This window comes from Phacochoerus africanus, chromosome 5 (assembly GCF_016906955.1).
Source record: "Phacochoerus africanus isolate WHEZ1 chromosome 5, ROS_Pafr_v1, whole genome shotgun sequence".
NCBI lineage: Eukaryota > Metazoa > Chordata > Mammalia > Artiodactyla > Suidae > Phacochoerus > Phacochoerus africanus.
The window spans coordinates 133,358,831-133,381,913 of NC_062548.1; the positions used below are offsets into that span (position 1 = coordinate 133,358,831).

The 23,083-nt window shown below is 51.8% G+C and overlaps 1 protein-coding gene across 4 annotated transcripts in view; it reads right to left on the bottom strand.

Annotated features, from left to right (window-relative positions):
* RNF144A (ring finger protein 144A) overlaps positions 1-23,083 on the bottom strand; it is a 120,018-nt gene that overhangs the window by 43,056 nt on the left and 53,879 nt on the right. Inside the window, exon 3 of one of the 4 annotated variants that reach the window (XM_047782704.1) lies at positions 14,502-14,700. The exons of 2 other annotated variants lie outside the window; for them this stretch is intronic. The gene's annotated coding sequence lies outside the window, so the exon portion shown is untranslated. Of the gene's footprint in view, positions 1-14,484; positions 14,701-23,083 lie in introns of all 4 variants that reach the window. One more of the 4 variants, XM_047782702.1, reaches the window with a different exon arrangement.

The following is a 23,083-nucleotide window of genomic DNA, read 5'->3' on the forward strand; positions in this document are numbered from 1 at the left end:
ACAAGCAGGACGACTGAACTCGAGCCAAGGGGGCCTGAACACTTAGGTGATGGGGAAGCGGGGTCCCTCAGCCATCTCGGGCTGCACAGGGTACCAGAATCAAGACTTCTCAGCTCCCTGAGTTCATTTCATTTGGAACATGTGCCTGCACCTTGAAGTTAAGATTCCTGTTGTTATTTTAAACGTCCATAGTGTTTTCTGGAGGCTCATGGGCCAGGATTCTTTTCTTTATGTTTCTCTGTACCTTTTTCTCTTTTGTGTTTTAGTCCTTCATGATTTTTCTTTGTCTTTTTTTTTTTCTTTTTTAGGGGGGTATGTTTGGTGTCTGTAGCATGAAGAAGTTCTGGGTGTCAGGAGTTGAACCTGCACCACAGCAGTGCAATGTTGGATCCTTAACCTGTTGAGCCACCAGGAAACTGCTGCTGAGCTAATGACTTCTTGTTTTTAAGTAATACCCCTCAAAGCTCACAGTACAGAGCGCTGACTGTGTTTCAATCACGAATGTTAGCTAAGCCCTGACAGGATCACAAACCCTGAGTGGAAGCACTGAGAAATCGCTTAAGACTAGAAATGTCCCCAAAGGTCAGAGGTTGCCTCACTGGCTTCTCGGTCCTGGAGAGCTGGGGACAGGTGGCAGGTGACACTGTCAGAAAGGCCAGGGGTCCAGATTCTGCAGGACACTGAGCAACAGATGACACACTATGTCATCAAGCAGACCCGGGTTCAAATTCCTGTTCTACCACCTGGTTATGTGTTTTTTGGAGAAATTACTGAACTATGAACTATTAGCTTTTTTTATCTCTGTAAAACTTATGCCATCACCTCCCATGTACACTCATGAAGAGGGAGAAATAATATTTTAAAATTTGGGGGACATATTACTGGCTTGGTAAGTAGAGGTCATTAGGATATGTTGGGTTTGAGAGCCTGGACATTAACCCATACGGCCTGAAAAGAGGAGAAAACTGAACTGAAAGATAAGGTGGACCTAGTCTTTCAGGAAGTTCACACTGATGGCTGTTGTCTGTGCAAGAAGCAAACACCACACCTGAGATGATGCTTTAGCATCCGCTGTGCAGTGCGCTCCAAGGCTGGCTACACCCCAAAACGTGCGGCATAGCAGCAGAAAGCAGGTGCCTACTCCTTCCGCATACGTCTTGAAGCCCACAGCCTGGCCTCCACCATGAGTCCTGGGCAGGTGACGCTGCCCATTACTCTTCTGCTGTCAATCACTTGCTGCCTCTCACCCTGAAGCCCGCCCTATCCTGGCCTGTTCCTTCGCAGAGAATTCTCCCTTCTGCCTTGTGCACTTGGCTCCTTTTCCTGTTTACAGTGTCACCAAAGGCATGACCCACAGCTCAGCCTGCAAGGCTTGACCTCTCCCTTCCTTTCTTCCTCGACCATGACTGCCCTTGACCTCGAGGCAGCATGGCCTCCCACTGCCCTGGGCATAGGTCAGCCACGGGCCCCCCACCCTCCAGCCCATGAGTTAACCTGGGAGCAGGTCAGACACATGTCCTGGCATCTCATCAGTATTCTTATCCTGCAGGATAGCTCCTCTCTGAGGTGAGCCCTCCATCATGATTCAGTGGTACCCACGAGAGGACAGATTTTACTAAGCAAAAGATGTACATCCTCTGAGCCATCACGACCTTCCTTACACACGGGATGGGCTGAATATGATTTTGCAAAACACTGAACAGCTGCAGACTTGAAATAGGAATTTGCTAAGAGAATCACAATGCACAATAAGAGAGAGAGAAAAAAAAAGTCTTTGTTTTCCTAATGTGAATGTCAAGTCGCATGAAACAACAAACTATTTTAAGAACATCTGGTCAATTATAAGTATTATTCAATCTCGGAAACTCAAAATGTTTATAAGGCAAGTTAGTCATTAAGCACGACTGGGTTACACCGAGAGAGTGCCCGGGACGAGAGAAGGTGCGAGGAGAGAGCGCTAGAAGGGAAGCGAGTCCATGGAGGGGAGACGGTGGGCATAGTCCTATAAAGGTGGGGGGGGCTCAGGGGCTGTGGGCTTCTGCAGGTCCCCATTCCCCCCTCTGCACCCCTTCAAAGCAGAGGAGGGGGAGGGAAATCAAACTGCCTCACGTGGCCCCTGCCCCCCTAAAGCCAGCTGAGGTTCTTCCCAGCCAAGCCTCTGCCCCTCCCTCCCCCCACTCCACCCCCCCCAAAAAAAAACCCTTCCATCCCAGCATCATCCCTGGAGCTCCATGACCTCTCCCCAGTTCTCTGAAACTCCACTCTCTCCCCTTTCTCGGAGTCTCTGCTGCCTGTGGCTCAATCCACGGCCCTCATCGTGTGTTCGCCCCAAAGAGCAGCATCAGCCTGGCCTGAGGTCTTGCTAGTGTGCAATCTCCTGGACCCCCCCAAACCCAGCTAAGGGTGAGGTCATCCCCCCCAAACCCAGCTAAGGGTGAGGCCATCCGCGTTTGCACAGCCTTCCAGGGGATTCCCACTGGTCTTGAAGGCTGAGGACCACCTGGCTACCTGATTCCAGGAGACGGTACCTCCCCCACCCCGGGCCCTCCTCCTCCTCTGAGGCCCAGCTCCCCTCTCAAAAACTGCACCGTTCGGTCTGGGACTGCCAGGCCCTGGGCTAGACTCTGCACGCTCACCTTCCTTTAGTCTTTGTCAGGACTCTCCCGGAGAGCCTGCTTTCCCACGTCTGCTGTACATGTTGGTTGTTTTCTGCCTGCTGGACAGCACTGGCCACTATACACACGTGTGCACACACGTGTAAGTGCCTCAGCCACCACGATAACCAATTTGATATGGTATTTCACATCCCTGAGGCATGGGCACAGAACTGCCCTGCAACAGCCCCTTTGTGTTCTCCATTGGAACTGCATGAGAACAGAGCCAGACACGCTACCTCCAGGTCCGCCTCGGAGCTCCCCGGGCCTGACCAGAGCGCCTCCATGTTATTGGCGGAGGTGGAAAGCTGCAGCTTTGTCATCTGGAGCTGCCAGTCCAACAGGAGCGTGGTGCTTGGGCAAAAAGTTGTGGGAGATGGGGGGTGACTCACCCAAGTGCTTGGGTCCACGATCCTTCGGGAAGGTGTCTGAATGTCACCTCCTCCAAAGGAGATGATATACATAATTCAATGGGTAAAAACGCGAATACTTCCAGCAACCACACTCTCAGGTATGTACCCAACTAAAGTGCAAACGCGTGTTCACAGGAACACCTGCAGCGGCTCTACTCCGAACTGCCAGGACACGGCAGCAGCCGAGAGGTCCCTCAGGAGGTGAGCAATAAATAACCGGGGATAAATAATCCAGACAATAGAATATTTTCTCGGGGTCAAGGGAAATGAGCTATCAGGCCATGAAGAGATAAGGAGGGACCTTCAGCGCCAGTTCCTAAGTTAAAGAAGCCAAGCTGGAAGGGCTGCAGGCTGTGTGGCTAAAACTCCGACCTTCTGGAAGGGGTAGAATTACAGAGACAGGACAAAGGTCCCTGGCTGCCTGTCAGGGAGGACAGGATAAAGCGGGTGAGCACAGAGGATAGCTGAGGACGGTGAAACTAATCAGAAGGATGTTTCGACGGCGGATGTGTGTCACCTTACACTTGCCAAAGCCCACGGAACATACGATGTGAGGAGTGAACCCCAGTATAACTGGTGTGGACTGAGGTGGGTCCCCTCCAAGTTCCGATGTTGGCGTCCTAGCCCCACATGGGACCACAGGTCCTTAGGAGGAGCTGAAGGGGACCTGAGGCCATGGGGTGGGGCTCTAGGCCAGCAGGGCTGTGGCCCTCTAAAAGAGGGCAGTCTCAGCATCTCCTCTCCTGGAGGCGAGGACTCAGGGAGAAGGCAGCCATCCGCAAGCCCAGAGGGAGCTCCTTCCAGACCCTGAGGAGAACCCAACCCCGCTGGCTTCCTAAGCCTGGACGTCCTAGAACTAGGAGAAAATACATTTCTGGGCTTTAAGCCACCCATTCCGTTATGGCCGCCTGGGCTCACACAGCAAACTAAAGACTCCGCAAGGATGTGTCAGTGTAAGTTCACCGACGTAACAGACGCCCCTCTGCTTGGGGGGGGGGGGGGGGGGGGGGGGGCTGTGCCCGTGCGGGCCCGGGGTTGTGCAGGAGCTCCGTGCTTTTCCCTTCGTTTTGCTGTGAACCCAAGGCTTTTCTGCATGGTAAACGCCTAGATGATCTACTGCTGTTTTCTAAATCTAAATCCAAAGTCGTTCACCTCAATCAAAATTTAAAACCAAATCTGTATATCTGAATCTAAACCGCCCTAAAATAAACATTTTATTAAAAAAAAAAAAACACAAAATCTCTGCTGTTTTCATTTAAACCCAAATAAGCCTACTGAAATGCAGAGTCAACTGGGAAGAGTCATATTTTAAGCCCTGGTTTTCCCCAAACAGCGCTATGAACTGGGATGCTAAAAATCAGAGGAATACAGGATTCAAAATACTTGGACAGGGTCTTGTGTTTATTTGTAGCCATCAAACCCTGCGTGACCTTCCTATGCTCATAAACATTCCAGGAAGGTGTACAGAACACTGGGCAAAACACAAAACATTTTCTCAAGCACAACCACAGAATGCCAAGGTTAAAAGGGGGGGGGGGAGGCTGCTTGTAGTCACTGCACTGTCTCAGGCTCCCCAGCATTTAGACTTGGCAAGGAAGACAGACAAACTGACAATCAGCAAGGCCTCAAGGACCAGAGAGGGCCCGACCAGGACCAGGTCCCCACAGCTTCGCTGGAGACACAGCCACAGACCTGCGAGGTGCAGGGGAGGGCTTCCACTCTGCACGCTGTTGAGGAAACTCTGCAGGCACGCAGATCCCTAACCAGAGACGGGGTGAGGAAACCTGCCTTCACTTAGCCTGGAGCCTCCGCCTCTCAAAGATTCAGACCATTTTTTAAAAAATTTTATTTTCCTTTTTAGGGCCACAACCACGGTATATGGAAGTTCCCAGGCTAGGGGTCGAATCGGAGCTGCAGTTGCCAGCCTACACCACAGCCACAGCAATGGGGATCCAAGCCTCATTTGTGACCTACATCACAGTTCAGGCAATGCCGGATCTTTAACCCACTGAGGGAGGCCAAGGATGGAACCTGCATCCTCATGGATACTAGTCAGGTTCCTTACCCGCTGAGCCACAACGGGAGCTCATCTGACCATTTTCTAAGTGTAAAAATTCATCTCTGTTAACAGTGATCCAGAAGCCTCTTTGCACTAAAAGTGTAAGACGTCTAAAGGAAGCCAGTCGTGCCCCAGGCAACAGATCCCGTTCTGTCCGGCTTCCCTTCCCCAGTTCCCGAGGCCTCGTTCAGTGAGGAAACTGCCGGAAAGGCTGCCCCACCACCCACATCCCGGCCAGGAGGAAGGCAAGCCAGCTTCCCCCCGAGGATGTCGGTTACTTCACACCGTTATCCCTCAGTCACTTCTCCTGTAAGCTGAGTCTGTTAGTTTTTCTTTCTAAAAGAAAGAAATGCTGGTAAATACTTGCATTCAAGCAGGGGTCTGGGTGAAGTGCGTTCCTTCAACACTGCTGGACCTGCCCCTGGGGCAGACCTTCCCCTTCAGGCCCCAGGGCATCTTTACGTGTTTATCTCAAGTTCGAATGCTCCACATTGTACCCCCTTCAGGATGCTGTCTGGAAGACAGAACAGAGCTGCCTCCCACTGCCACTGGGCGACAGGACTCCCCTTGGTTACAGACTCATGTTTGATACATGAGTCCAATTCAAAACCTCGAAATGTACGATTCCATTAAGGTTCTGTTTATATTTCTGGAGTATTTGTACCACTTACAGTTAATTAATAAAAGGCGGTTTAAAAAACCATCCACAGAAAGGGAACCCTCCGATACTGTTGGTGGGAATGTCAATTGGTGCAACCACTATGGAAAACAGTGTGGAGGTACCTTAAAACATTAAATACAGAACTACCACATGATCCAGCAATCCCACTCCTGGACATAAATCTGGAGAAAACCATAACTGGAAAAAATTCACGCACTGCAATGCTCATTGCAGAACTATTTACAATAGCCAAGGTATGGAAACAACCAAAGAGCCTACTGACAGAGGAGTAGGTAAAGAAGATGTGGTATGTATACACAATGGAATACTACTCAGCCATAAACAAGAATGAAATAATGCCATTTGCAGCAACATGGATGCAACTAGAGATTTTCATACTGAGTGAAATAAGTTAGAAAGAGAAAGGCAAATAGTGTGTGGTATCACTTGTATGTCTAATCTAAAAGATACAAAAGAACTGGTTTACAAAACAGAAACAGCTCACAGATTTTGGAGTTCCCGTCGTGGCTCAGTGGTTAACGAATTCAACTAGGAACCATGAGGTTGTGGGTTCAATCCCTGGCCTCGCTCAGTGGGTTAAGGATCCGGTGTTGCCATGAGCTGTGGTATAGGTCGCAGACACAGCTCGGATCTGGCGTTGCTGTGGCTGTGGTGTAGGCCGGTGGCTACAGTTCCAATAGACCCCTAGCCTGGGAACCTCCATATGCCGTGACTGCGGCCCTAGAAAAGACAAAAAAAAAACCTCCCAGATTTCGAAACCAATCTTATGGTCACCAGAGGTGAAACCATTGAGGGGAGGGAGGAATTGTGAGGGTGGGAGTAATATATACACATGACTGTGTAAAATAGATGATTAACAAGGACCTACTGTACAGGAAAATCGACTCGAGAGTTTGTAATGACCTAGATGGGGAAAAGGAATGGATATATGTCTGTATATGACTGATTCACTTTGCGGTACACCTGAAACTAACAAGACAGTGTAAGGCAACTATACTCCAATAAATTTTTCAAAAAATCAAGTAATGTTCACATTAAAAAAAAATTTAAATAAAAATAAAAAAGACCCATCCATGCATGGGAGCTGTACCTTCCCAAGGCACCTGCACAGGTGAGGGGAGGAGGAGCCCTTCCCTGGACGCAGCCCGGCTGAGACACAGCATCAGTCACTGGGCGCTAAAGCGCACGCGGGTGTTGAGCGGAATGCGGACTTGAAGCCGCCGTCCCCTTCCCCAGAGCAGGCCCACCCCCCGACCTCCCAAGCACCCTGAGTCTGCACTTCTCTTGCCAGAACAAAGTCTGGGCTGGGCTGCTGGGAGGCCGTCCTGCAGTGGGCCCAGCACCCCTGTGGCTGCCCGGGCTGGGACGCAAGGGGGAAGCCCACACAGACGCGACAGACACGACAGACATCCCGCAGCAAGTGGCCTTGGAGAGACTGCCAGCGCCAGCCAGGCCCTGAGAGCGTCCTCCCCCGGCCTGGGGCCTGGGCAGACCTGCTGACTCACTCCCAGAAGCTGCCTCTCTGGCAGGAGGCCTGGCTGAGGAGACAACTGGCATTCGAGGCAGAGAGCTCACTCTCTCATTTCTAACCCAATCAATATGCCACAGGCGGGACTCAAACGCCCAGTGGCTTCCTCATCGAAGTCTGCTCCCTGCAGCCGGCCCGCAAGCCTGCTCCCGACCTCTGTCCAGGAATGATGCGCAGAAGAAGACACAGGGCACTATTATTCCTACCCCAAATGTCACACACCGGCCACCAGCCAGCATCCCCTTAAAAATCAAACATAGGGAGTTCCCGTCATGGCGCAGTGGTTAACGAATCCGACTAGGAGCCATGAGGTTGCGGGTTCGGTCCCTGCCCTTGCTCAGTGGGTTAACGATCCGGCGTTGCCGTGGGCTGTGGTGTAGGTTGCAGACGCGGCTCGGGTCCCGCGTTGCTGTGGCTCTGGCGTAGGCCGGTGGCTACAGCTCCGATTCAACCCCTAGCCTGGGAACTGCCATATGCCGCGGGAGCGGCCCAAGAAATAGCAACAACAACAACAACAACAAAAAAGACAAAAGACAAAAAAAAAAAAAACATAGGAGGTTCCTGGGGGCTTCATGGGATAAGGATCCGGCACGGTCACTGCTGTGTCTCGGGTCACTGCCATGGCATGTGTTTGATCCCTGGCCCAGGGACTTTCGCATGCTATGGGTGCAGCCCCCCCCCCCGAAAAAAAATTAAGAAATAAGGAAATAAATAAATAATAAAAATCTGGGGTTCCCTGGTGGCTAAGCAGGTTAAGGATCCAGTGTTGTTACTGCTGGGGCGAGGGTTTGATTTCTAGCATGGGAACGTCTGCATGCAGTGGGTTTTGCCAAAAAATTAAAAAATAAAAAAAAATAAAAATCAAGCATAAAATCCCTAAAGGTGGACGGGACTGTCATCAGAGGGCTCGTCCTTTTAGAGAGGATTTCCTCCCTCCCAGCTGTGTGGGGATTTGCTAAGACTTCACACAGCTCCCACCCGGCACCTCGGCCTTGTGCCCAGTCCTGAACTACCCTCAGGGTACTAGCGCCAGACTTTGCCAGGGACAAAGTAAATCATTATCTTCCCCCTTTTTCCCTTTTTATTTTATCTTATGCTATTTTATTTTATTTTTTAGATAAGGGCACAGAGAAATGAGCAAGAGGACACATGGCCATGCCTAATAGCGGGTGAACAGCACTGGGCCGCCCCGCCTGCCCTCACGGACCGTAAGCACACCCTGCAGACAGAGGGCCGCCCGGGAGGTGTTAGGGTCACATGTGTCCCTCCAGCCCCGATAAGTCAGTCCCGGGGGAGGGCACGGTGGTCTGGGACGCGCTCTGACCAGCTCAGATGGGAGAGGCGCTGAGCAGAGGCCTTGCTGCTAAGCCAGCGGGCCTGGGGTACTCCTGCGCGTGGAGCTGGCCAGACCCTTGGGTTAACAGAACAGGACATACGGGAGTAGGGAGCCTGCTGAGATGGACGCAGGCCTCCGTGAAGATTCCAGAAGCCGGGGTTCTCAAGTCAGCCCACCGCTCACTGACCACGCCACCCTCATGACCTGCTGCCCTGGACCTTCCTGGACAGTGGCTGCATCTGAGCTCAGGGGCCATGACCTGGGCGCCAGGGCTCCTCAGGGCCTTCCCCTCCCGCCCGCCTGGGAAGGCGTCGCCCAGCCCTTAGGAGAGGCCGAGCTCCCGCTGGCGCAGCAAAGGGAGGCCTCGGGGAGGTGGGGGTACATCAGAGAGAGGCAGAGGACAAGGTACACTCTGCAGGGACCAAGCCCTCTGCCACAGGCCCACCTCCGGGCCCAGCTGCGCCTGCGGCCCCCAGCCCCAAGCATCCAGGCATCTAAGCCTTCATCGCCCTCCCTTCCTGGGAACTCGCCAAAGCAGATCCACCTCGAGCCCCTCCCATCCCTGCTGCCGGTCACACCCTAATCCTTCCATACTCGCAGCCCAGCCGGCCTTCCGTTTCCGTCAGGGTCTAAACACTGTGCTGGACACGCGACAGAAGCCAGAGGGCCACCCACACGGCCCATTGAGCGACGGCCCAAACCTTTCCTCGGGGCAAAGCACCTGCTGATGAGGACCGGGAGGCGGGAGGGGTCAGACAAACGGCATAAAATGACAGGGAGTCAACTGGAGTCACCCTGTTCTCCGCAGTTGGACTTGATGTACTTCAGCCAGAAAGTCAAGGACAACGTCCAGCTTCCAAACAGGTGGATGTCTCACTACACCACCCACAGTCCAAGGGCGAACATCTTCTCCCAGGTTTTGGGGGGGGTTGTTTTTGTTTTGTTTTGTTCTGTTTTCAGGGCCACACCTGCGGCATCTGGAAGTTCCCAGGCTGGGGCTGAATTGGAGCTGCAGCTGCCCGGCAACGCCACAGCCACGGTGACGTGGGATCCGAGCCACACCTGCGACCTACACCACAGCTCACGGCAACGCCGGATCCTTAACTGAGCGAGGCCCGGGATGGAACTCAGGTCCTCAGAGAGACAGTGTCGGGTTCTTAACCCACGAGCCACAACACAAACTCCCTCTCAGTTAATTAGCACTTTGTCTTTGCTTTCAAAGAATAGAAGAAAGGAGCGGAATCACTGAAGCCTGTGGAGGGAGACGATACACTCCAGGCAGGTGTTAAGAGCCGAGTTACGTTTCCAGGGCGGGAGACAGAGCATCTTCTAAAAACTCTAAAGACAAGCCCGCAGGAGGAGTTCCCAGTGTGGCACAGGGGAAACGAACCTGACTAGTATCCGTGTTGTGGGTTCGATCCCTGGCCTCACTCAGCGTGTTAAGGATCTGGTGTTGCTGTGAGCTGTGGTGTAGGTCGCAGATGCGGCTCGGATCCCGCATCACTGTGGCTGTGATGTAGGCCAGAAGCTGTAACTCTGTTCTGACCCCTAGCCTGGGAACCTCCATGTGCCACAGGTGTAGCCCTAAAAAGACAAAAAAAAAAAAAACACTTTTAAATAAAATAAAAAAGACAACCATCAGGATGACGTGTAGGACTCAGTGAGGGGTTGGAATAACGACAAGGCACAAATGGCCCAGCCTCAGGCTCCAGTGGTGCCCTTGAAGGCCAGGACCAAGGCACCGGCCAGAGGTCGGGGGTTGTTCAGGGTCTGTGCGCCCAAGAAACGTAAACACATCCACTAATTTACTATGTGATTTTGTTGGGATGAACTGAAAGGTGTTACTGAATTCACACCAGGGACAACAGGAGACAGGCCGCCTTCAGTCATTAAATAAAGGGGTATCTTGCAGCGCTGGGCTCCTGGCACCGACCACTCTGGCCGCTGGGACATTAACCGGGCACAGACTCAACGGGAGCCCTGCCCTGGGGGCTAGGCGCCGGCAGGATGACAGGAAGTAAACAAATAAAACTCTTTATATATGTACATATGTATTATTATTATAGCTGATTTACCAGGTTCTGTCCATTTCTGCTGTACTGCAAAGTGACCCAATTCTACGTATATATCTGCTCTTTTTCTCATATTTGATTTGCATGTTGCACCTCCACCTATCTGAATAAAAAGGTGATGAAAGTGGTGTCACCAAACATTTATTTTTTTAAATAAAGGAACAAACAAACAGGTAAATGAGTAAAACAGGCAGCGCTGCCAGCCAGGAGTGCACACTCAGTGGGGAAGATAAGCAGGGGCGGAAGAGGTGCTGAAATTGTGTCGGGGTCCCTGGCAGAGCAGAGGGGTGAGGGCAGAGGCCAAGTGAGCGGGGGGGAGGTGCCTGAATCGGTCCAGGTAAGAGATGGCATTTGTCTGGCGTGATGCCACCCTCTGGACATACTTTGAAAGAAAAGCCTCCAGGACGGCTGACAGCCTGGGTACCGGTGTGACAGACAGGGCAGTCCAGGCCAACTCTAAGGCTTCCCACCTCAGCAAGAGGAAGGTGGAAGGACAAGCTGCCCTTGCTCAATTCTGGGGACGGCGGGTTGGGGGGATGGTTTCTGCATCCTTTACCTCAGGCTGCAAGAATCTCCACGGGCCCCTCTGAGCCCAGCCCGCTGCCTCCCTGGGAAGCGGATCTGCTAAGTCCATGTCATCAGCCGGCAAGGCAGGCGCTGGGCCAGGGAGACCTCCTTTACACTAAGAGCGGTCTGTGAACCAGGGCCGGGCCTTTTCTCTCTATAATCCTCAAGCTAAGAATGTCTTTTTGCATTTTTTTCCTCTTTTTTTATGGCTGCACCTATGCACATGGAAGTTCCCAAGCTAGGGGTCAAATCAGGGCTGCAGCTGCGGGCTACACCACAGCCACAGCCAACGTGGAAACCTTAACCCACTGAGCGAGGCCAGGAGTCGAACCTGAAGCGTCACAGAGACAATGCCAGGTCCTTTACCTGCTGAGCCACAAGAGGAACTCCTCTTACTGCATTTTTTTGGGGGTCTTTTTTTGCTCTTTCTGCATTTTTAAAGACAAGTCAAAGAAAAACACAGTCAAGCAATGAAATGTGGGTCAGCAAAGTCTGAAACGCTCACGATCTGACCCTACACAGAAAAGTCTGCCAGCCCCTGATACACAGGTCACGTCCTCGACTGCCTGCATGGAGCCATCCTGGATTCCTGGATGAGGCTCAGTAAGAGTCAGGAAATTTCTGCGAGAAGTCCTCCAGGAGAGCAGGTCTGAGGTCAGGACCAAGGCCAGGACCCAACAGCCACATCCTGGAAATGTCCCTTCAGAGGTGAACAACAGGAGCAGCCCCCGCACCGTCTCCTGAGATTCGAAGAAAGGGAGAGAAAGAACGAGAGGCCTGACCCTCTCTGTGCTCCACACGTGACAGTGTCAAATGACAGCGCAGCCGGACCCGGCCCAGATGTGAGTTCCCCGTCCTTGGTGCTCTAGCTCATGGAGACCTCGGCTCTTAAGGATTTGTTTTAGAAAGACCACAGCCGGCACCGGTCAGAAGGCCCAGCGTGTCACACTCTTAGCGTCCAGGAGACTTCTTGGGGGAAAACGCCAACCAGAGCCTTTAAATCCCCTTAGCATCCCAAGTAGCTCACTCAGGGACCAGACGCAAAAAAAAGGCAATGACCCTGTGGTCAGAGCCACACGCAGCGGCTTGTCTTTCGATCTGGAAGCGGTACCTCTGACACCTGCTGGCACAGACAAGGAGGAGACGGGGGGGCTCCCATTTGAAGAGCGGGAGTGGTTCTCGCTGCCTTGGACACCGTAGCACTTCCCGACAATACCTTTCCTCCACTCCCTCTGAACTCTCTTTGCTTCCCGCGGGTATAACCAGAGTTCACCTTTTTCATTTTTTTTTTGAATGGCCACCTCAGTGGCATATGAAATTTCCAAGTTCAGGGAATGATTCTGAGCCACAGCTGTGACCTTACACCGCAGCCACAGCAGTGCCAGATCCCTTAAGTCTCTGCGAGGGGCTGGGAATCGAACCCTTACTTCCGCAACGACCAGAGCTACGGCAGTCAGATCCCTTTTTTTTTCAACTGCTGCACCACATGGGAACTCCTCAAAGGTCCCTTTTGATCACCAATAAATTAAAGCCTGCTGTGACCCAGCTGGGCAGAGTCCATATGACTCTGTTCCATGGGGTCGGCTGTCTTGTCCATGTGCTAATGGAGCGAGAACGCTTAAAGGATCCCTGTGTTTAGAAAACAAGAGCTCCTAAGGCGCCTAAAGAATCCCAAGTGACTTCTTTAGTAATGACGATTATGACAATAAGGTCACGAATCATAGTGTTTTCCGAAGCGCCACGGCCGCCGTCTATCACATCTCCCGCTTCCCTTAGTCATCCCATCAGCTACGCGAAAGCTGCACCCCAGCATGCCTGGTCCCCTGCCCCTCATTGTCTGCGTGCCCTTCTTCATTTATCGTCTTCCTCCCCCTCAAGGATGCAAGCATCACGCGAACACTCAGTATTACCGTCCAAGAGTTTAAAAAACCTACTCAGAAAAATATGGCTGTATTTTGCTCTTTCCTTTACTACCCGGTTAACCAGGCAGAAAATAATTCCAGGCATTGCCTGTTTCACTGAGGTGAAGAGGGTAAACCTATTTTCTGATCAGATGATGCTAAACAGCATCTCAGGACACCCTTTGCATCGTGCAGAGGATAATCAACACGGCAGAGACAGGAACTAAGCTGCTAGCTTCCTTTAACAGACAAAGAGCGGAGGCTGCGGGAGGGTAAAACGCTTGCCCCAAGTCCCCAGGTAACGAACAGCAAATCCAGGAGTCTCCCCCAGTCCCCTGACTTTCCAAGTCCTTTCTCTTCCAGCATCAAGATTCCTACCCACTCTCCTTGGACCACCGAGCGCGCCCAGCACACCCACTGCTCAGACTACGATGGGGGTGGGGGGCTTCCCTGGAGCTGGGAGACGCCCCTTCGCACACAGGAACTCTGCTCACGGCCCCTCTACCGGTGTCCACTGCAGACAAAAGCACAGCTTCGAAGCTGGCTGTCCCACCTTTAGATGGCAGAAGAGGCCACCCTCTGAGAGAAAACACCACGGATGTTCTTGACCTAAGGATGCTGAAAGGTGCTGTGTTCTGCACCGAAAAGTATCTTTTTCATCACCGAGTGTCCTCCAGTTATCAAACAGGGCGTTTAGTCTAATGATGCTAATGAGACCACTTAGCTGGCTAAGAAGCCAAAATCAGCGCTCGGTTTCCTCGATGAGAAGATGAAAGGCAATCTCGCAGAAAGCTCCTCTGTCTTCCCCGGGTCCAATGCCAGACCGTACTGTCTAATAATCAGAAAGAGAAAAATCCACCCTCCCCTCCTTGAGGAAGGCTGGGCTGTCAGTAGGTCCTTGGACCAGACTGAAGACCACAGGTCCAGGGGTGTGGCCAGGACGAGGAGGTCAGGAAGGCTCCGCACCGCAGCTCCGCCTCACCCAGGCCGGAGCCCACATGTCCAGCCCCACCGCAGCCCTCGGCCTGCAGAACTCACATGCCAGGAGGGACTCAGAACACACCAGGGCTGCCCCAAGCCCTTCTCTGACCCTGGCTGAGGAGGCTGCTGGATGGAGAGGGGCCCAAGTCACAGCAGAGAGCTGGGGTCACGGCAATGCCAGGGGGGTCTTCTTGTGCCCCCTTGTCCCAATGTCTCGCCTGTCCCCAGTTCCCGGCCCTTTAGCTGCACAACACCGGAGGCTCTATGAGATATAAACCCCGCAAAACTTACTCAAAATCAGTTCTGACCTGGCGGCGGTGACCCTCCCACTGGTACAGACACAGAGCTTTCTGTGAGAGAAGATCCGCAGAGAGAGAAGGACAGCCTCAGGCGCACGGGGTCGGCACCTGACTGCAGACCTAGCTCGTCGTCTCCTCCACAGGAAGCGCTCTCCCAGGACCCCCCGGGAGGGAACTGGGTGGAATCCAATAACTGATGCAACCGTACCTGCAGGGAAACAGAGAGGCGAACTCCAAACTCTCTCCAAGAAAACACCCGCTTCCGAGCCGGGGAGCATTCCTGCTGGGAACACCCCTAATAACCCAAGTCTCGAAAGCGTGTTTATTTGCAGCTCAGCCTTGAAACCCGGCTGTACCCCAGGGACCGCCCCACGGTGGCCCCGGGCGGGAGCTCCGCCGAGCACAGATGGGGAGCTGCGGCACAGGTCTGTTTCAGGGAAGGACCAAGTGGTGGATGTGATAATGGGCCTGAGGGGACAAGGTTCCCTTAAGGATGGAAAAACTCCTTGGTCACATGAGAATCATCCGTACAGAATCACAGCGCCCAAAATAAAGAACCCCCCTGTCCAGCCAATGTTTTCTTCTTTCGCAGGTTACCCCAGGCCTCGGACACATCAAGGGCCACCTGCCCGCTGCCTGACATCCTAGAAGGAAGCAGGCTCAGGTGCTTCAGGGCCGTGGAAGACCAGGGCCACCCTTGCCCGCCAGCACCAGGCCTCCTCTCTGGGTCTGCTCACCCTGTGTCGAAAGGAGGAGGCTGGGGGGCTGGGGGGGCTGTTCCTCAGGGCTCTCCGGCCAACCCCAAAGCTGCAAGACACTATTTCATCAGGTCTCTGCTGCTGGAAAACTTCTGACCCCCGCCCCCAGTCCCCCCAGTGGTGCGGCTTAAATGCAAACCCTCCACCCGCTCACCTGCACACACACGTCCACCTTCCCGCCCCATCAGCGCTCATCACCATCCACGGCTTGACCACCTTATCTTGTTTATTCTCGGTTGTTCTTTCCGGAACACACTTTCCACAAGGAAACTTCTTTTCATTGGCTTTGCTCACTCTTGGGTCCAAAGGCCCCAGCACGGAGCAGGTGCCGCATAAGAATGGCTCAGCACAATTGGTCTGATGCTTCAAGCTCACTCCTGGGGAAAAGCCAGGTGGCAGTGTGACAGCGAGCCCTGCTCCACTCGCCAGAAGCTTCCCTGGAACAGGGAGGACTGTGTCCAAGTCATGTCAACTACCTGCTCTAAGGTGCCGTCTGTACAAAGTAAACATTTACAGCTCGGACGTCCCAGTAACTACTCAATTAGCAATTAGGGCCAACTTTTCTCTGCAGCAAAATGGCTCATTTTGGCCCAATTAATTTTATGTGAAAATGTCCAAAGGATCATGTTCAGCCATCTGTGCTTTGTGTAAATTCGTGGAGAAATATGCCGGCTTCCTCTGCCTGGGTACAGGATGCCAGCTATGGCTAGCTCTGTGACCTTGGCACATCTCCTAAGCTCTCTGTACCCTGACTCACTCATGTGGCAAAATGACAGGGCTGATGTTCCACCTACAAAATCGATCACACTTGTTTTAAATCACAATCGCTGGGTTATCATCCTGGAGCCACTAATAAATAAACAGGGCTAATGGTAACAAACAATGATATAGCACTATTGAGAAGCGAAAGGCAATATTGATCAAGGTCCTTTAAAATGTTCAAATCCTTTGATCGAGCAACCTCATTTCTGGAATTTCATCCATAAGCATAAAAAAGTCAAGGGCATGAAGGAGTTCCCACAGTGGCGCAGTGGGTGAAGGATCCAGTGTTGCTGCAGCTTTGGCAGGTTGCAGCTGCGGCTTGGATTTGATCTCTGACCCATGTCATGGGCCACAGGTGAGGCCAAAAAAGAAAAGAAAAAAAAATCAAGGGCATGAAAATGTTGGTTATAGCATTTCCCATAATGTTAAAAGTTTTCAATGCACAAATGTGATTTTTACCAAGAAATAGCAAACCACTAAAAGCAGGAGAATGGAAAAGTGGGAGCCACAGAATGATATTTTTCAGTCTTAACAGCTTTATGATATAATTTTGGTGGGTGGAAGGTGAGCACAAAAATTATATGGTATGTGGTATGTTATGGCAGGTAACATAGGAGACACTCTCACACAAGGAAACTAACTCATTGTTTGATTAGAATGAGTAGATATTTTTTTCCTGCAATCTTCCTTTACATATAATTTCAAAAACTTCTGCAAAGCAAGGTAAGTCAAAATAAACAACAAAATGAAAAACAATTGCAAACCTTATCCCAAACAGCCGATCTCCTTAATACAGAGTTTCAGAAACTGAGACATAAAAGAGCAACAGTTAATAGCAAATGACCAAAGAACAAAAGGCAGTTAGTTCACAGGGAAAGAAAGACAGGTGTCCCCCAGGTGGGCACACTCTTAAGGAGAGAAGTGCAAATGCACTTCATAAGATGTGACTTCAACTCTCCAACCAGCAAACATTCCAACCTTTGGCAAACGGTCTGTGCATGTGGCTACTGGTCAACCACTCCTCTCCTGGCTGACTGGCCGGAGCTCAAGATGCTATAACACATGAGAAGGGTTTTCATCAAACTCTACGAGCTCTTTACCCACATTTTGCCCGTTGATCCAGAAATCGCACTTCTAATGTACGTGTAAGTGAAAGAAGTTTGTGATTGTGGTCTTGTTGGAAATATCGAAAGATTAAAAGCAATCCAAGAAGGGGACTGGTTAAATAAACTAAGGAAATCAAGTTTGAAAATGGAATACTAGGCTACTGCAGGAAGAGGAGACACATTGCTTGTGTTGAGATGGTAAGATGTGCACAATGCAGTACATTAAAAAGGTAACTTACAGAACGTGTATATTACACCCTTAATGCAGCGTAAACTTTGTGGATATTCCTACTTATCTGTATTTGCAGGAAGAAACGTTGGGTGGTACAGTCATGGTGGAGAACAGGATTGAGGCTCCTTAAAAACCTAAACATAAGAGTTACCATACGACCCAGTGATCCCACTCCTGGGCATATATCTACAGAAAACTACAATCTGAAAAGATACCTGCACCCCAATGTTCACAGTAGCACTATTTGCAATTACCAAGACAGGGAAATAACTTAAATGCCTGCCATCAGATTAATGGATAAGGAAAATGTTGACACACACACACACACACACACACACACACACACACACACACACAGAGGAATATTACTCAGCCAGAAAAAGAATGAAATAATGCCATTTGTAGCAATATAGATGGACCAAGAGATAATCACACTATGTGAAGGATGTCATAGAGAGATAAATACCATATGATATCACTTATATGTGAAATCTAAAAAATAATACAAGTGCACTTATTTATAAAAACAGAAAGCGACTCAGACATAGAAAATACAGCTAAGGTTACCAAAGGGGAAAGGAATGAGAGGCATAAATTAGGAGGTTGGGATTAATACGTACACACAACTACATATAAAAAACATGAACAACAAAGATTACTTGTAACGATACTCAATATCTTGTAATCTACAAGGGAAAGGAGTTGCAAAAGGATAACATATTCATAACTGAATCACTTTGCTGTGCACTTGAATAAAACACAACATTGTAAATCAGCAATCCTTCCATTTTTTTCAAAAAGAAAGAACACAGAAATGCTGGGTGAATACCGGAATCCTAATTCAGCTACCTAAGGGGGTGGGCTGGGCTAGAGGGTGGAAAGAATGGCCAGACACAGAGATAAACAGGACTTCTCAAATATTACCTTTAAATATGTGGATTGTGAACCATAGGGATATTCCTGATTAAAGATTACAAAGATTTTAATAAAATCAACTTAAATAGTATACCAATTTAGAATATACAGAGCTTCTCTCGTCTGGTCTTAATTCGATCAAGGGTTAGTGCCTAAACCTTCTGCACCTACGTGCCGACTTGAAGGTAGGAGGATGCATTTCAAACCCATATAAGAAAAAGACTCCAAATGTGATTTTAACGGTATTTTCTTCTCTGAGCTTGCTTGGAGTTCCAAAAATGTCAGCCTATGTCTGGTCTCTTCCAAATTTAAAATCTGACATTTATTTTCTTGTCAGAAAGTTCACCATTCTCAGATCAGCTGCCTGTCAGAGCCAAGGTTTTAGACCAGGGCCTGTCAGCTCACAGAGTTGATGTGACTTTCATAGTGTCAGCCTTTGGGGGAAGAGTTTTATTTTCCCCCCAAGAGAAAAAAAAGCCACATCAATTCAAATAAAGATTCAGCAACAATAGCAACAACTAACATGTATTGAGAACTTGCTAAATATGCAAACTCATGAGCCACTGGCCACACAACAGCTTCAAAAGGTAGAAAGCACTAGCCTGCCAGTGCAGGAGGGAGCTGGGGTACCAGGAGGCTAAGTGGTGGAGACGGGGTAGCTCTCTCCAAGGGCTCCATCCAGTCCTACTCTCTTAACCACAAGGCAGTACTGCCTTACCTTCTGAATGAAGTTATATGAAATGGAGCCCCAGTGGTCGTGAGGCAGTTGTAATCCCAGCAGCATGCAGGACCAGGCTTCAACCACCCTTCCTGCTTCTCCAGAATCCTATGTGTTCAGATAGGACATGCCCGGTGCACAGGACTAAGTGAGCTTCGCCATCTCCATTTACACGTGATGGACGAGATGGAGCTGGTACATGAGAAATCTACAGTCTACGATCAATACAAGAGCCCTGACCATGGACTGGAACGCGGTGGAGTCCAGGATTCCTCCCCAGGCTTCATCTCCAGACCCTTCCTTCCACCAGTGAAGAGCAAGCTATTAAATCCCTATAAGGTGCAGATCAGAAGGCAGCAAATGTTACCCAGAAAGGGTCAGACAGTTCCTGTTTTAGGCCCTACGAGCCATGTGATGTCTCCAGGGCAATGGGCAGACTCTGCAGTTGTAGCAGCGAAGCAGCGAGAAGCAATTCCTAACCCACAGGCGGGGCTGAGAGCCAGTGAAACCAGGGACGGCATCCTGACCCTGGGGAAGGTGCCTGTGCTAAAACCCTGCCGCCTTTCTGACCCACCCGCTTCTGTAAACGTGATTCAATATTGTAACAAAGGTTTATTTGTTTGGGGAATTATTTTCCCCCCAGTTCCACTCCGAACACCTGAGCCTGCAGGGAAGACATTTCACAATTTGATCCGTAGCCAACGACAGCCTGATGTAACTGTGCAACCAACCGTCCACCTGGCCACACACAGGGCGCAGACTCAGTCCCTATCCAGAAAGAACCGTCCATTCTGGCCACAGGCTCCAAGCATATTTCTGGAAGAAGTCCTGGGGCTTTGTGCGCTCTGTCCTGAGGGCACAAAGTGCCTTCCTCTTCTCCACCTGGTGAATCCACACGCCCTCACCTTCCAGCTCAATGGCACCTTGCGAGACCACCTCAGCGCGTGGCGGCATCAGGACCCTCTCCCCAGTGTCACAGGTCTCGCGTCTGAGGGACCTCAACCACTACCCAGACTCAGCTACATGGTCCCACCTCCACACCAGGTATGCAAGAGCCTCAGGACAAAGGGACACCATCTGGCCACGTGTTCCTGACTCTTCTTCAAATCTGCGCCCTTTTGAACCTGCTGTGCCGCAACGGGAACGCCCTGCTGTTACTGATTAGTCAACGTGTGCTGTTATGATGATTATTCTGTCCCCGTTGGGAGAGCACGTGCACCCCTCTAACGAGGGGGGCTGGGAGACACGGCCTCATCCACTCTCCCCGCCGCACCACCTGGTCCACCAGCCACAAGCATCTCCAAGAGTCCGACCCCAGCCTCGGCGGTCTGTACAGTGTCCCCACGGAGGGCTGGACACATCCCGGACACACAGCCCGCTGCCTTGCCAACCAAGGTCACAGCATCAGCAGCAGCCAATCTCTCATAAATTAGAGGCCAGGAAGTTCGGGGGGAGCAGGGAGGTTAGAAAGGAGCAGGATTGGCGGGGATCAGAGACCCCACGTTCGTTCCCACCCCAAGAAAGGGCAGTCAGACCACAGAAGAAACCACCGGGGGCTCCGGTCGCTCAGCCCCACCCACTCAAAATCCTTCTAAGTGGGAAAAGTCAGTAACAAACACATGAAGACTCGCAGCTTGAGAAGGTGGGGGCGGCACGAATGCCACAGTTCTACAACACCCCTTCCGGAGGCTGGGGGCAAGCTGTCTCCCGAAGCTGGACAAAGGGACGTGGCAGCATTTCAGACTGCCTCTCAATCGTGCCGTGGGGCTGATGGGCCTGCAGGCCAGCCCATCCCAAGCCCAGCTCAGGAGGGAGAGGAGGAAGAGGCAGGCCGGGGGAGGGAGACCACGTAAAATTAGCATCCTCTCAGCCATGTGCTGTTGCACCGGCTTCCAGGGTGGTGGGTGGCTCCCATGGCCCCAGCCTGACTTCTGCTTACTTGCATAAGGCTGCAGGCCTGGGGGTGGAAGCCATGCCCCCCACCCAGGGGCTTGGGTGCGAAGAAATGAGGCTCCTTCTCCAGCACCCCCACCCACCCCCGCCAGGAGCCAGGCTGCACTCTCCTCTGCATGCAAACCCCTAAGAAAACTGCATTAAGCTCAGAAGGAGCCAACCAGGCATCTCGGAATATACGTTCTGTACTTTTTTAAACTACAGTAAGAAACATTCAAGGCCGCGTTCAAAGGTAGAGCCGCAGTTACGTCACTGGAGTTCAATCCATACTGTAAAGAGAGTAAAGGAGCAGGGGCAGCCTTGGGAATCACACGTCGATATGCGGCACCCTGAGACAAGGACTTCCAAGGCCACGGCGTGGAGTGGCGGGACCTAAGGCCACGGCACAGAGGGGCAGGACCTCGTCAGAGGACAGGACTCCCAGTTCCCAGGTTGGGGGAGCTGCAGGTCCACCAGAGTGAGGTCCACAGGGCTGTCCGCGTCTAAAATAAGGTGTTCACACATCTGAAAGGGGTCGGGGCAGAAGGTCTGCAAGAGAAGGTCAAGAGGACTCTTAGCAACCTTGACACTGTGTCTGGTTCTTGGCCGGACCCATCTAAGAACTGCAGTTGTCTCTTAACCATCACATCCCAGGGGGAGCTCCCTATTTTTACGTGGTGACCTCCATTATCTTCCTGGCGTTTATGCTGCACAAGACTGGACTCACCTTGCACACGAGGTGGCAACAGTCCGACTCGCCCCCGGTCACTGCACCACCCATCATGGGCTCAGAGCGCTGACACAAGCAGGCCGCCTGGAGAAACCAGACGGCTGGAGGAATATTCAGACTGGCTCCCGATGGTTCACAGACTCTGGGGAATTGGGGAGTTAGGAGAGCACTGCACAGCCCTCCCCAGAAGCTCCCACACACTTTCCAGGCTACAGTGAAGCTCCAACCAGCTGGAGATTCTGCACCCAGGCCAAGGGGGGAAGGATGGAGGGAACAGCGGCACCAGAATAAGGCCAAAGAGGTGCAGATCGGTGTTCCTGTTTTTCTACACTTGCAGAATATTTCACAAAGTGTACGTCCCACTTTGAAAGGAGAAAAACAAGTCAGCAAAGGAAAAGAAAACGTTTAGGAAAGTAAGGTGCTTCTGAGCGTGATTCTAGTGCACGAAACACAGGCCCTCTAGGTCTCTGTCATGTTGCTGGCGTTGCTCAAAACAGGGGCAAAGTCTTGGGAGGAAGGCAGGGAGCCCTGGGCCCCCTGAGAAGTCACTGCAGGGCGAGCAAACTCAGCCCCCGAGGTTGTGCAGGAAGAAGGCCCTTGTCACCTGCCCCTCCCCCACCACCCGGGCGCTGGGAGCACAGGCTGGAACCCGGTGGCCCTGGGTCACAGCCACCTGCAGCCCCTGCTCTCCGGGATCCCGGGCAAGGTAACCATCCTCCCCAGCGTCATCTGTAGAGTGAGGACAGTGAGACTGGCATGAGTTGGCCAAGCCTGCGTCACCAGGCACCGCAGCTTAAGCCAAAGGTCATGGTGGGTCTCCCAGCTCTGGAGGCTGGAAGTCCAAGGTCAGCTTGTGGGCAGGGCTGGCTCCTTCTGCAGGCTCTCCCCGCGGCTTACCGACGGCCGTCGTCTCCCGTGTCTCTGCACATCGCTGTCCCTTTTCAGGTCTCTTTAGAGGATGCCGGGTTAGAACCCACCCTCGTGACCTCATTTCAACTTAACTCCATTTGTAAAGAACGCATCTCCAAACACGTGCAATTCTGAAGTCCTGGCGGCTGAATCTCGGGGACACAGTTCAGCCCCCGGGAGTGCATGTGTCAGGGCTTTGTGGTGAGAACTCGACATGTTAACAGATGCGACCCTGCGGAGGGGCCTGAACCCAGGCAGTGCCCTGCGCGGAATGACTGTCACTGTCACTGTCACGCCCGGAGCTCTGTCCCTGACGACAGGCTGTCACCAAGGCCATGTCCCAGCCCTGGACCAGAAGCAGGAGCGGAGGCCCGAGGCACATGTCCCCATCTGTCTGACAAGACGCGTCACGCTCTGCCAGCCTCACACTCTGCAGGGACCAGGAACAGGACGGCCTGAGGGGCAGAGCGCTGGGAACAGCAGGGCCGTCATCGCCCTTCCTGATGCTGGAGGAAACGATGTGCTGGGC